This window comes from Esox lucius, chromosome 7, assembly GCF_011004845.1.
Source record: "Esox lucius isolate fEsoLuc1 chromosome 7, fEsoLuc1.pri, whole genome shotgun sequence".
Classification (NCBI taxonomy): domain Eukaryota; kingdom Metazoa; phylum Chordata; class Actinopteri; order Esociformes; family Esocidae; genus Esox; species Esox lucius.
Genome location: NC_047575.1, coordinates 47244461 through 47257617, shown reverse-complemented (window position 1 = coordinate 47257617; position 13157 = coordinate 47244461). Strand labels below are relative to the sequence as shown.

The following is a 13157-nucleotide window of genomic DNA, read 5'->3' as shown; positions in this document are numbered from 1 at the left end:
GCAGCACAAATCCAACACAAAAATAAAAACTATGAGGAAAAAATGTATAATTATAATGAGATCCTTTAATGAATGAGCGAGCCAAATGTTCCTTGAATCGTTCCCCAGACTCAGACTGCGAGGATATTTGTTCTCCAAAACGAATCAGACGGAATGGAGGCTAGAGCATAAAGGGTCTGAGGATCTGAGACATTCATGCATTAGGGACCCATTTCCATTTGTCTTTCAAATTGGTTGTTTTCTGTGTGTGTTCTAGGCATCAAATAGACTCACATAGCTAAAATGGAAATGTGAATGGCTTTTCAATACCAGACCGTGCTGACCTGACAGCCATGTGAATAAATCTCAATGATACTAAAGGTACTAAAAGAAATACAGTATATAAAAAAACTATTCATTAAACTATTCATTAAATTAATCACACAAATTCAAATGACGTTTTCTCACCCCTGAACTCTTCTCTAGCTAATCTTCATTCCTGGCCAACAGCCTTGTCATTTAAACAGCACTGCAGATTTACTGCAGAATGCTTCATCTAGCTAGCTGAAACACAAGCCTGGTGAGTACCATTACAATAGGACTTTGTGGGCTCGAACTAAATTGAGAAAATGCAGGAAGCCTGAAAAAAGGGTAAGTCTTCCTGCAGTGTTGAATTCCTGCACTTCATGCACACAATGTCCTTCTCTTCTTTCTCCCCCACTTTGTCTCTCTCTCTCTCTCTTTCTCCCCCACTTTGTCTCTCTCAAATGTGTGACATTTGTTTACTGTCACAGTCCCCTGCGCTTCAGTTGCGTGCGATTAACCCCTTAACTTCGCTGCATTTTTCTAATGCTTTTAATAAATCTATGTTGTGTAATCTTGATGACAGCTGTACTATTAGCGCTGATGATTTTACTACTCTCATGCATTCCACGTGCACTGATATTTTAGACTCTGTTGCGCTGTTCAAAGCAGAAAAAGCACAATTTCTATTAAACCTTGTTTCCAACAATAATCATAGGCCTCAGGTTCTTTTCAACTCTCTTAACTCTCTGATGAGCCCCAGTAGCACGGCATGTATTGTTCCATCAGCCAAACTGTGTGAGTATTTCAAAAAAATAAAAATTGAGAAAGATTGCTGCTCTAAAAAACGTACCCACTGCCTCCGCCCTAGACCCTTCTACTCCCTCTACTTTCTCAGCTGTCTTCGATCTGTTTGAGCCTGTATCACTTTCATTATTAACAAAGGTAGTTCGTACCATGCGCCCCAAAAACTGTCCCCTGGATTCCATTCCCTCTCGCCTTTTAAAATATATTTTTGATACGGTTTGGCCCAGTATTCTTATTCTGATTAATACTTGCCTTATTTCTGGGTGTGTTCCAGCTTCTATTAAACATGCGGTAGTACAGCCTCTTATTAAAACAAGAAACCAGCCAAGCCTAGTTCAGCCGGCCCGCAAAAGAGAATGTTGCCACCTCAAGGTTCAAACCCGGGTCGCTCATATGAAAGGCTGTGTCGTTAACCACTACACCACAGAGTTGTACATCTGCTGGCTGTCAGTATAGCCTGTTGTCTCTCCTGAACAAATCCTCTTTTGCCACTGGCCGTTATAATAGTTAATTGGCCATTTGTGAATGACACTGATACAGTTAAACTGATTAACATTTCTTACTAAGTTTACCTCCACCACAAATAGCGTCTATCTATGTTGTTTGCCACTAGCCGTTTTAACAGCGTATTAACCAGTAATAAGCTTTACTGGTATCTACTAACTTACTGGAATAGTCATAAGAATTTAGCGAGTCTGCCAAAGCTATTTCGTTTCATGGCAAAACTACATACTTTTTTCTTTCATTTGTGAATTAATTTAGACTCTATCAATAAAGGCCAGGATAACTGACTTTTTCACAAGTGACCAGAAATAAGGAATAAATGTCATTGCTCTTAATAGATTCAAACTTAGGTCTTCCACATGAGAGGCACTGTATCTAACCACTACGCCACAGCATTACATGTTTCAGCAGTTGCTAGACTCCATTGAGGATTGTGTTAAACTGACTAACGTTTCTTATTAAGTTTTACCTCCACCTTTTAACAGCCTATTAGCCAGTAATAGGCTTACTGGTATCTACTAACTTCCTAGGAATAATCATAAGAATTTAGCAAGACTGAAGATGAACCTTTCCATGCCAGAAACAATCGCAATATAACGTATAAGATTTCAGGTTTCGGTTTTAGCCAGCAAAGTTTTCGTCAATATGGAATAACTCTGCTTACGCGGTCCGGCAAAAAAATAACTTTTAGGCCCAACTCTAAGCTACCTTTTCTCTCTAAAATACTAGGGAGGGTAGTTCTTAACCACTTGACAATGTTTTTAGGAAATCATGATTTCCAGGAAGTTTCAGTCTTGCTTCAAACCATGTCATAGTACTGAAACGGCACTCTTAAGAGTTTTTAATGATCTCCTTGAAACTGTTGACTCAGGGAGCCCTGCTATTCTGGTGCTTCTGGACCTGTCTGCAGCCTTTGACACGGTGGATCATAGGATTCTCTTGAAACGCCTTGAACAGTCCATTGGCATCAAAGGAACTGTCCTGAAATGGTTCCAGTCATACCTGACTGATAAGAGTTTCTCGGTCCACCTAACCAAATTTCGACTACGGAACCTCTCAGTTGTGGGGTCCCCCAAGGCTCCATTATAGGCCCCAATCTTTTTCTCTCTATATATATGTTGCCATTGGGGTCCATTCTTAAGAAACACAATATCTCCTTTCATTGCTTTGCTGATGATTTACAAATGTATATGCCGATGAAAAACACATCTAAAGCAGGGGTGTCTAAACTATTCCACGGAGGGCCGTGTGTCTGCAGTTACTTTTAGTTGTCCCAAAAGCCAGGCTAAAAACAAGAGGGGATCGAGCATTCGCGGTGGGTGTTCCCATCTTCTGGAATAGCCTACCACTGCATATTCGAAACTCCCAGACTATATACACTTTAAGTCATTGCTAAACACACACCTTTTTACTCTGGCTTTTAATCCTACCTGAGTTGGCATCAAATGTCTGTGCTGCTATTTTGTCTGATTCTTGTTATGTGTGCCTATGTAAATTTTTTACCTGTAAATTTAATATATTTTGTATATATTGAGTTTACCCTGTAGAGAACTTTGGTCAACGACAGCTGTTTTAAATGTGCTTTATAAATAAAGTTGACATTGACAAGTATGTGTATTTTCATTAGTGATTGAGCAAACCATTTATCTTAGAATTGTTTAATTTTGATGATCAAAACACTGTTACTGGTGGCAACAATAAAACCGATACCTTTCCCTAGATTTTAATTTATTTGGAAACTACCCTCCCTATTCTTACTGTAGAAATATGTTGACTTGGGTAGGGCATGGGCATATAGCCTACCCATGTGTTGTTGCTAAATTACAACTCAGATTTAGTTTTAACATAACTGCCATGGCTACAATTTAAAAGTGCACTTGATAAGGTTAGCCCTTTCTCAGAAGTGGAATTGTTTAAACAAATGAAAACAGAGAAGTTACTTAACTACTGAGCATGGATTATCTACTAAGGCTTGAACAATACTTCTAGCAATATTTTTTCACTGAAAAATTATGGCTAAATTGCATTCCACTAAATATTTGCTTATATTAGCAAGTCATTGTACAAATTAATTGAGTTAATTTAGCTACTTGTGCATAGGTTAGCTACTGAGGCTTGAAAGCATGACACCATCTCTAAAAAGTCAAATTATTATCAGCTAAATCATTTGTTATTATTTTAATGTCACCAGAATGATTTTAGATGGAGTATCGTTAGCTTAGAGGGAATCTAGTTAGACATATCTGAGTTAGCTAATGTTACAAGCTAGCTAACAAGCTAGGGGCACGTTTATCCTACTTACCAATAATGATTAGTAACTTCAGCACAATGGATGGAAAGCTAATAACTTTAGCATGCATGGCTTCCTAAAGCTTTATAATGGCAAAACACACAGTCAAATTATATCCAACGGCAAATTCTAAAGCTTTTACTAACTACTGTATTTTACACCTAGGCCTTCAGCAGGCTGGACAATAGAACAAATACAAATTCACCCATGCATCTAAAACGGCCAAAGAATGCTGGCTGAGCTGGAACGTTGGCGCATGACAAGTTAATTGAAACAAACCTTTGTTGAACCTCTTCTGACCTGAATGAAGCTTAAAATTCAATTTCTTCAAAAAAAATGTGTCTTACTGGTATATATATATATAGATTTTAAAGACCTTTGTCCATAGATGTTAAATATTGTTACATGAATATCGGTAATTTGGTGCCATAGGAGTGGCGTTTTAAGCATTTTCACAAATTCAAAATGGCAGAAAAAACTACAACTAAAACGTTAATGGATCCCAATTGCAAATATGTTCCCTTTTAGGCAATGGACTTTACTTTGAAATCAGAATACTGATCCATATCTAATAAGCAACATGGGTAGCTTTGGTGGCAATTTTTGTTGTGTCATAATATACAATTCTGGAATTGTCAGTGCATACTGAAATAATGTGCATTATGAAATCACGCTGAGGGGCCTTCAGTGATATTTTAAAACTTACTTTTGAAAAGGTTTAAAATCTGTCTTTTGATGCTATAGAAGTAGCGTCTGAAGCGTTTTTCACAAATTCAGAATTGCTGAAAAACCTGACCTACGCCTGACCCAATGGGTCCCAATTGCAAATATGTTCCTTGGGAGGAGATTAACTTATATACTTCTTTTCAAGATTTTATTTTAAACATGGTGAGCGAATATTGTTATGTGAATATATGTGTAATTTGGTTCCATAGGAGTGGCATTTTAAGAGTTTTCACAAATTCAAAATGGCAGAAAAAACATAACCAAAAAGTTAATGGATCCCAATTGCAAATATGTTCCCTTCTAGGAAATGGCCTTAACTACCTCTTTTCAGAGCGGTAACTGAAACGAGATGAACATGGTAAGTGGGCAAATGTAAAAATCCCAACATCGCCACCATGTGGATTGAAAATTGCTTGCACTCGTTTTTGTCATTTCATGGTTGTCAACATATGAACCAATTAGAACTACAATACCATTATGCCTGTTGGAGATTTGTGCATATTTATGCAAAACCATGCCCATGCACAAGTTCATTGGTCAATATCAGCCATGTTTTGACATACTGGCCTGCTTCATATTGATTTTAAAGATGCCAAATATGAAATGAGCTGTCATTTTGTGCCATAGGAGTAGCGTTTCAAGTATAAAAGCAAAAGTGATTCATCTGGTCTGATCTGGTTTCCAGTAAACTACTGTAACCCGAATTAAAAGCCTTCCTATCAACTAAAAGTTTCCTAACAAACTTATTTACCTGGTTTACACAACTCTAATCTCATCTGTGAACTGGTGTTGCCTGCTAGTGTGTGTGTGAGAGTGACTGTGTGGAAAAAGTCAATAGAAATGTTGATGACAGATGCAGCATGCTGGAGGATGATGGCCCCAGGAGCACTGAATGCTTTGGTAGTGACAGGTATTGATTGACAAGCGCATGAGTCTGTAGAGAGGAGGACAGCGCATTGTAATGTCAGGAATGGAGCGAATGGAATGGACATCAACCAGACGGAATGCATTCCATTAAGTCTGATGCAGACATTATGTCCTTCCCAGAATGGCTGCCACCAATTCCACTCTTTCAAACCTGGGTTGAAATGATGTAAATGAGTTCACCTCACTGGGTCGTTTTAACATGGATGTTGCAGTGGATTGGTAGGTAGGCGTAGTGGTGAGGGCAGCACTGGACCTACTGCATTTGAAGTAGAGATTCTGGTGTAGTAGCTATGGACATAAGGGAGATGGGAGTTGTGTTTCACAAAAGGTCAGCAATCTAACCTGAGAACCGTTTTGAAACTTCAACAGCGCAGCAGCAACTTGACCAACATTTTTAATATATCGAGGACACAGATTAATGTTTTCATGTGTCACGTATACAGACGAGTACAAATCAAATTGAACGAATGAGTGGAGGAACATAATGAATGCAGATGCTTCCATACAGTGGCACTGCATGATACAATTAAGCCAGCTCTGTGGCATGTATAAATGTGTGTATAAATATGCTGAGCAGGCCCAACTGACCTCGAATTCGGATCAAGACGGCAGAGAGGAATGAAGAGACTGTGAAAGAGGGTTCATTATTGGGCCAAGGATGGCAGGAGGTTCAGTCAAAAAGACTGCTGAACTGACTAGTGGTTCAATAGGAGCATTCACTAAAATCTAGATCAATGGGATCTATGGGATCTACGGGATCTACGGGATCTACGGGATCTACGGGATCTACGGGATCTACGGGACCGATATCCATAAATAGTGCTGGAAATTGTGGTGGAAAGTACACATTCCTGCAACTCTTCCCCAGGTGACTGAGAATGTCAATGCTGGGCGTGATCAGTCCGTCGAGAGCGACACCGAGAGAGATACTGCAGTACGGTGGAATTGTATAAACCCCTCATTACAAAGACAAACACAGAGTGGAGTTCAGTGGTGCAGAAACCCTAGGCACCGGTCTACAGGGACGTGGAAAACGTGAAACTAACCCAGCTCAGAGGCATGCTCAGCAGGTCAACAGGTGTTATTCAAGAAGTCAAATAGGGATGCTGTGAACAGTGTTTTGGCCAAACAACGAAACTGAAAACATCCATCGTATTCACGTGTAACTATACACATTCACGCAACAGACAAAAAACAATCTAGGAGAATAAATGCACAACTGGTAAAATAGTCACTTATTCTGTATATTAGCCAGACAGGTGGTTAGCTTAGCTGTTAGCAGAGGTCTATTGCAATAACACATTAGGCTGTTGCCATTAGACAGCTAGAATGATGGTAACATTAAACAGTGCCAACTAAAACGTGGCTACTAGGTTGTGGCTACTAAGTATTTTGCTTTACAGGGAGTGGGGCTTCAGTGGTGCGGCACTCAGATGCTAGGCTGAGGAAGGTTGCAAGGCATGCAGGGAAAAAACAGGAGCCAGAGAGGCATCACATTAGTACAGTGGCTGTTACCAAACAATATGAGAGCCCTCAGAGAGAAAAGAGTCGTTAGTGAGAAAAAGAGACCTCATTTAGAAAAGAGAGACCTCAGAGAGAAAAGAGTCGTTAGTGAGAAAAGAGAGACCTCAGAGAGAAAAGAGAGACCTCAGACAGAAAAGAGAGACCTCAGATAGAAAAGAGAGACCTCAGAGAGAAAAGAGAGACCTCAGAGAGAAAAAAAGAGTCGTTAGTGAGAAAAGAGACCTCAGAGAGAAAGAGATATCAGTGAGAGGAAAAGAAACGTCAGTGGTATACGAGAGATATCAGTGGGATACGAGAGATATCAGTGGGATAAGAAAGATCTGTGTTGCTGATTTTATGCAAATTATCATGACAACTCACTGAACAGTCACTGATGCAACTTGTCATCTTCAGTTTTTAAGTATTTTCAGGTATTTGCATTACAATCGTGGTTCTTTTTTGCTTGGTTTTCCTGTTCTCCAAATAGTTTTTAAATTGTATAGAATTGGAGTAAATTAGCATAATAGCTCAGAAAGCCAATTACACCAGATGTCTTGGAAAACACACACACACACACACACACAAGTTTGTATGACTATCCTCATGGGGACCAGAAAATAGAAATTACATGCTCCCTTGCCCTAATCTTTACCCTAAACCTAACCCTAACCCTAACCTAACCCTAATCTAACCCTAACCTTAACCTCAATAAAGTAACATGTATGCCTAAACTTTACCTAGATATAATGCCTAACCTTAACCCTAAACTTAACCAACAACACCTGGACCTTAAAGAAACCCCAATTCTAACTCTAAAATTAATTGTAAGTTTGACCCTAAACCTAAACCCTGAGCCGGAATTTGACTTTTGCCTCACGGGGACCGGCAAAAGGTTCTAATGAGTCCAATTTGTTCTGGTTTTACTATACTCATGGGGAAATTTGGTCCCCATGAGTATAGTTAGACCTAACACACACACATACACACTCTCTTCGGGCCCCTCACATAGGAATCATGACCTTGCCTTCATTAAACAATAAACGTCAGTCGATCCAATCAGAAGGAAAGAGACACGTTTACAGTCCTAATGCAAACAGGATTGTTGCATATCCTTTCTGCTTGAATCTCCCAGCCACTAGTACAGAGTCAGTCAGTCTTAACTCAACACACAGCCCAATGCACGTTCCAGATTGCTCTTGCCATCATTGTCAAGAGCAGAACAGGAAAAAAAATGTCAACGCCAGACCCAAAAGAAGAGTTTCGGCCTCAACAACAATGCCAGAGACCCTGCAGATTCCTCCATTTCTCCCAAATGCCCAACAAGGCAACACAGAGTCCAGAGAGGGACATCTTCCAAGACCTACTTCAGTTGTATGAACATGTACAACAAACATGTACATAGGATTTACCTTATCCAAAGGGATTGTTTAAACAACCGCAAGGTCATTTATTTAGGTCAGGTCTATTTATGCTGTCGAGCCAACCGCCATGGTTTCTATTTGACATAACAAAGACTTGGCTGGGTGCACATTAAACAGGTCTGACATCAGGCTTGCAGAAACACATCCCATCTAGAACAACAGACTCCCTCTCCCACACTACAACCTAATTGCTGAGTGGGGCTGAGCCGGGTACTGTGAAACAGCGGAGTCAGTCCATTTGTCTAGAACAAAGGAAGACGAGGCTTGCTGTCTGTCTTCTATAGCCCAAAACGCCGCTACGCTAGCCATCCTCACCATGACCCTCCCAGGCCCAGCAGTTGGGATCAGATCCGCTTGGCTATCTCGTCTGTCACGTTTTATCCCAGTGAAGTGGAAGATTTGACACATGAGGAGCCAGAGGCAAAGGGGAGGGGTAGGGAGGACCACAGACAGAGCTAGAAAATTAGCTGCTTGGGGATGAGGGGGGAGGCGAAAGGAGAAATGGGGGGGGTGGAGGTTGACAGTCTCGTGCACCCGGTGCTGACGGCTACGGGAGGGGGGGGGAGAAAAGTAAGAAGGGGGAGAGTAGGAGGGGCCCGTCCTGAGTGACAACCCCGCCCCGCGCTGGAGAACCGAACGGTGGCACACCGCACACACCACCGACAGGACCAGGAGAATGATGGAGAAGGAGAGAAAGACAACCCCTTCACAACCCCTTTCCCTTGGAGGGACTGAATCACTGCAATCTACGCATTGTAGCTCGGGAATCATGTGGGCCCCCCCAAGCAGAGAGGAGATGGAGAGAAAACCAGAGAGAGCGTACGACTACTTTCTCTTTCCGCTGATGTGGAATGTGATATCACTAATCACTACTGCCACAGAAGACATGATGCAGCTACGACGATTGGCTGTGAAAACCCGGGGGAGGGGCAGGGCATTGTACACTGAATGAACATGGCAGACTGGCATCTACACACGGCGACACAAACAGGATGACCTCATATTAGCTGCAGGATCAATGGCCAGGTTCATAACAGCTTTATAACTGGTTAATAATAGGGTTCTGGACTAAGTATAGCCTGAGGTACTTCTCGATGACAGTGAGAAGGCCACTGTTCCATTGTCCTCTTTGTGGACAGCACCTGCCAGGCAGAGCCTAATCTCAGGCACTCTTTAATTCAATCATTAGCTTTAAAGCCAGATTAGCTTGTTACACCGCGCCATTACAGACAGCCCTCGCAATAAACCTGTCACAGATCCAGGCAAACTAGAGGTCAACCGCCGCACAGAGCGTAGCCACATCCACTTAGAAAACCCAGGCAGGACCACACAGTGTGCCGGCACACACCGAATCGACGCATCCGGCTATCTCCAGGGACAGAAATAGAGGCAGACGTAAATCCAGCCAAATCCATCAAGGGCACGCCTCCTCGGCTCTGTGTACAAGCCAGGCCCCAGGGCTGACTGTCTTCGTCCCCTCCTCTGCATGCTGTAGCTGGTCTCTCGGGCCGGGGTAGACCCAGAGGTCAGGGCCGGTTGGGGGAGGGGGGGGGGGGTTGGGGTCAGGAAGGGGGCAGCGAAATCCAGGGTAACTACATAACCAACCACTCTCTCTCCCTCACTCTCTCACCCTGTATCACTCAGACTTGACAGGTGGGTGGAGCCTGCAGGAGTGAAGTCCTTCCCCCTCAGGTGGCCGACTAAATGAGGTTCGTGTGACCTCAACACGGCGGGTGGTTGTGTGGGTTAACCCAGGGGTGGAGGGTTTAGAAAGAGATTAGGATGTAATTGAACTGCTGTACCCTCAGGACAGTCGCTGTCTCACTCTCTCACTCTCTCCTTCCTCTTCGTCTCTTTCGCTTCCTCTCTGTGAGAGTTTCATGTCTCGGAGTGCACACCAACACACAGCGCTTACATACAGGATGGACCACTGGTGATGACGGACGTTGCAGAAGCACACAGAGGGAGACTGGGGAGCTGCTCTGGTGGTAGGAGACCCAGCGGGTCTTAGAGTTGTTCCCGGCCAAGGCAGGACAACACATCACCACTCTGGCTGACTGCACCCACCTACAGCCCAGGAACAGACATTCAGTGGTTCAGGTTGCAACTGTAAATACATGCGTTCTCCAATAATAATCATTTTTGTTTCAAAAGTTGATCTTTTGTGACCCGAACAATTAGCTCTAAAACATCAGAGTTCTCTGAACTGAACCTGCAAAGTGGGTCTTCTCTCTCAGTGAGCCGTCCAGCGGCTGGTCCCGCGGAAATCCCTCCTGGTGGCAGGATGCCCTGCTATTGTGGAGCATCATCCTGTATCATCCCTGCCAGGCGGGCCCGACAGACTGTAATCAAAGGTGTTCAAGAACAACACCGACGGATCTGGATTGGTTGACCATCGGTCTGTCGGACTGTGTCTGTCTCACTAACTGACTGTCAGTAGCGCACGCGTGGTTGACCATCTGTCTGTCGGACTGTGTCTGTCTCACTAACTGACTGTCAGTAGAGCACGCGTGGTTGACCATCTGTCTGTCGGACTGTGTCTGTCTCACTAACTGACTGTCAGTAGAGCACGCGTGGTTGACCATCTGTCTGTCGGACTGTGTCTGTCTCAGTAACTGACTGTCAGTAGAGCACGCGTGGTTGACCATCTGTCTGTCGGACTGTGTCTGTCTCAGTAACTGACTGTCAGTAGAGCATGCGTGGTTGACCATCTGTCTGTCGGACTGTGTCTGTCTCACTAACTGACTGTCAGTAGAGCACGCGTGGTTGCGCATCTGTCTGTCGGACTGTGTCTGTCTCACTAACTGACTGTCAGTAGAGCACGCGTGGTTGACCATCTGTCTGTCGGACTGTGTCTGTCTCACTAACTGACTGTCAGTAGAGCATGCGTGGTTGACCATCTGTCTGTCGGACTGTGTCTGTCTCACTAACTGACTGTCAGTAGAGCATGCATGGTTGCGCATCTGTCTGTCGGACTGTGTCTGTCTCACTAACTGACTGTCAGTAGAGCATGCGTGGTTGCGCATCTGTCTGTCGGACTGTGTCTGTCTCACTAACTGACTGTCAGTAGAGCACGCGTGGTTGACCATCTGTCTGTCGGACTGTGTCTGTCTCACTAACTGACTGTCAGTAGAGCATGCGTGGTTGACCATCTGTCTGTCGGACTGTGTCTGTCTCACTAACTGACTGTCAGTAGAGCATGCATGGTTGCGCATCTGTCTGTCGGACTGTGTCTGTCTCACTAACTGACTGTCAGTAGAGCACGCGTGGTTGCGCATCTGTCTGTCGGACTGTGTCTGTCTCACTAACTGACTGTCAGTAGAGCACGCGTGGTTGACCATCTGTCTGTCGGACTGTGTCTGTCTCACTAACTGACTGTCAGTAGAGCACGTGTGGTTGACCATCTGTCTGTCGGACTGTGTCTGTCTCACTAACTGACTGTCAGTAGAGCACGCGTGGTTGACCATCTGTCTGTCGGACTGTGTCTGTCTCAGTTTCAGTCATAGCCAATTGGGATAATGAACACAGGGCATCCGGAGCTTTGGACCACTGCTTGAACGGCCATGAATCCTGACCCACAATCGGTTCACTGCCGTGAGGACTTCTACGACTTTTTCACTGTCCCCTTATATGGCGACTTTGTATATGTGGGTTGTTATTCCCACATGCTTTGTGATTCATAGAGGACCTCTAGGAAAAGGTGACAGTCTGCAGTCACTGTTTCATTTCAAAACCAAAGCGTTGGAGTACAGAGCCAAAACAAAAAAAAACTTTGGTCACTGTCCAAATACTTACAGATGGCGTTGGATGCACGTGTGCGTGCGCATACTTCTCCCGCATCAGCTTCCACAGCCACATCCAGAGGCACGAGTGCCAGAAGCACGAACCCAACCCCCAAACCCCCTTCCTAAAGTGGAGCATTGACAGCCATGATGGAGTGTGTGGCACCACAGCTGTTCTCTGGAAGCACTGATCTACTGTGCCAATATCAGGTTTTGTTTGGCCTAGCGTCTATCAGGTGTAAACGCTAAATAATTAAGTAATGTTGGAACGGTTTTCACACTCTCTCGCGTACGGGATAATGTTTAAATAAACTCTACGATATTCACCCCATCTCTTCAGTAGGGTCTATGATTAAGTGTGGTCTGGGATTGTTGTGCGAGCGAGCGACTGGGTTTGGTTGCGAATAGTGAAGATATTCTTTAAAAGCTTTGATTCGTGCCTTTGCTACCCATACATGCTGGGCTTCATTCAATTTGAAGTATAATCTCCTTAAACTGACATTTCAGATCATCTGAGACCCAAAAATGAAGCAGGACTTGCATACCAACCAGGAATTCCCACAGGTTGTTTTCGTGGTCTGTTTCAGAGCTGTCATCTTGCAGGAATAACATGCTGTGAATGAATCAAGCAGACGGCCCGTAAAACTAGGACCCTGGCTGACAACCCACAGCATGGGAGTGTTGCCACACTGGTCCAGACAGGAGGCCATTGGGAACTCCTTATTTCATATGGATATCTGCGTGTTTGACTGGTTCCCTCAAAAAAAACTAAAATCTCTTGTTCGAGACCATTAAGTTGTTTGGTTTTGAAAATCCAGTGGTTAAACTGGAAGCTGGTGGCGCCTCGGGGACGCAGGCATGTATTTCAGTGACCATAGAATACAGGTGAACCAGTCAGTACAAAGGTACATTGCA

General features: G+C 43.7%; 1 protein-coding gene across 7 annotated transcripts in view; it reads right to left on the bottom strand.

Annotated features, from left to right (window-relative positions):
• Window positions 1–13157, bottom strand: part of camkk1a (calcium/calmodulin-dependent protein kinase kinase 1, alpha a) — a 79076-nt gene that overhangs the window by 58541 nt on the left and 7378 nt on the right. The window contains exon 1 of one of the 7 annotated variants that reach the window (XM_034293299.1): window positions 10091–10110. The exons of the other annotated variants lie outside the window; for them this stretch is intronic. The gene's annotated coding sequence lies outside the window, so the exon portion shown is untranslated. Of the gene's footprint in view, window positions 1–10090; window positions 10111–13157 lie in introns of those variants that run through there. 7 annotated transcript variants of the gene reach the window in all.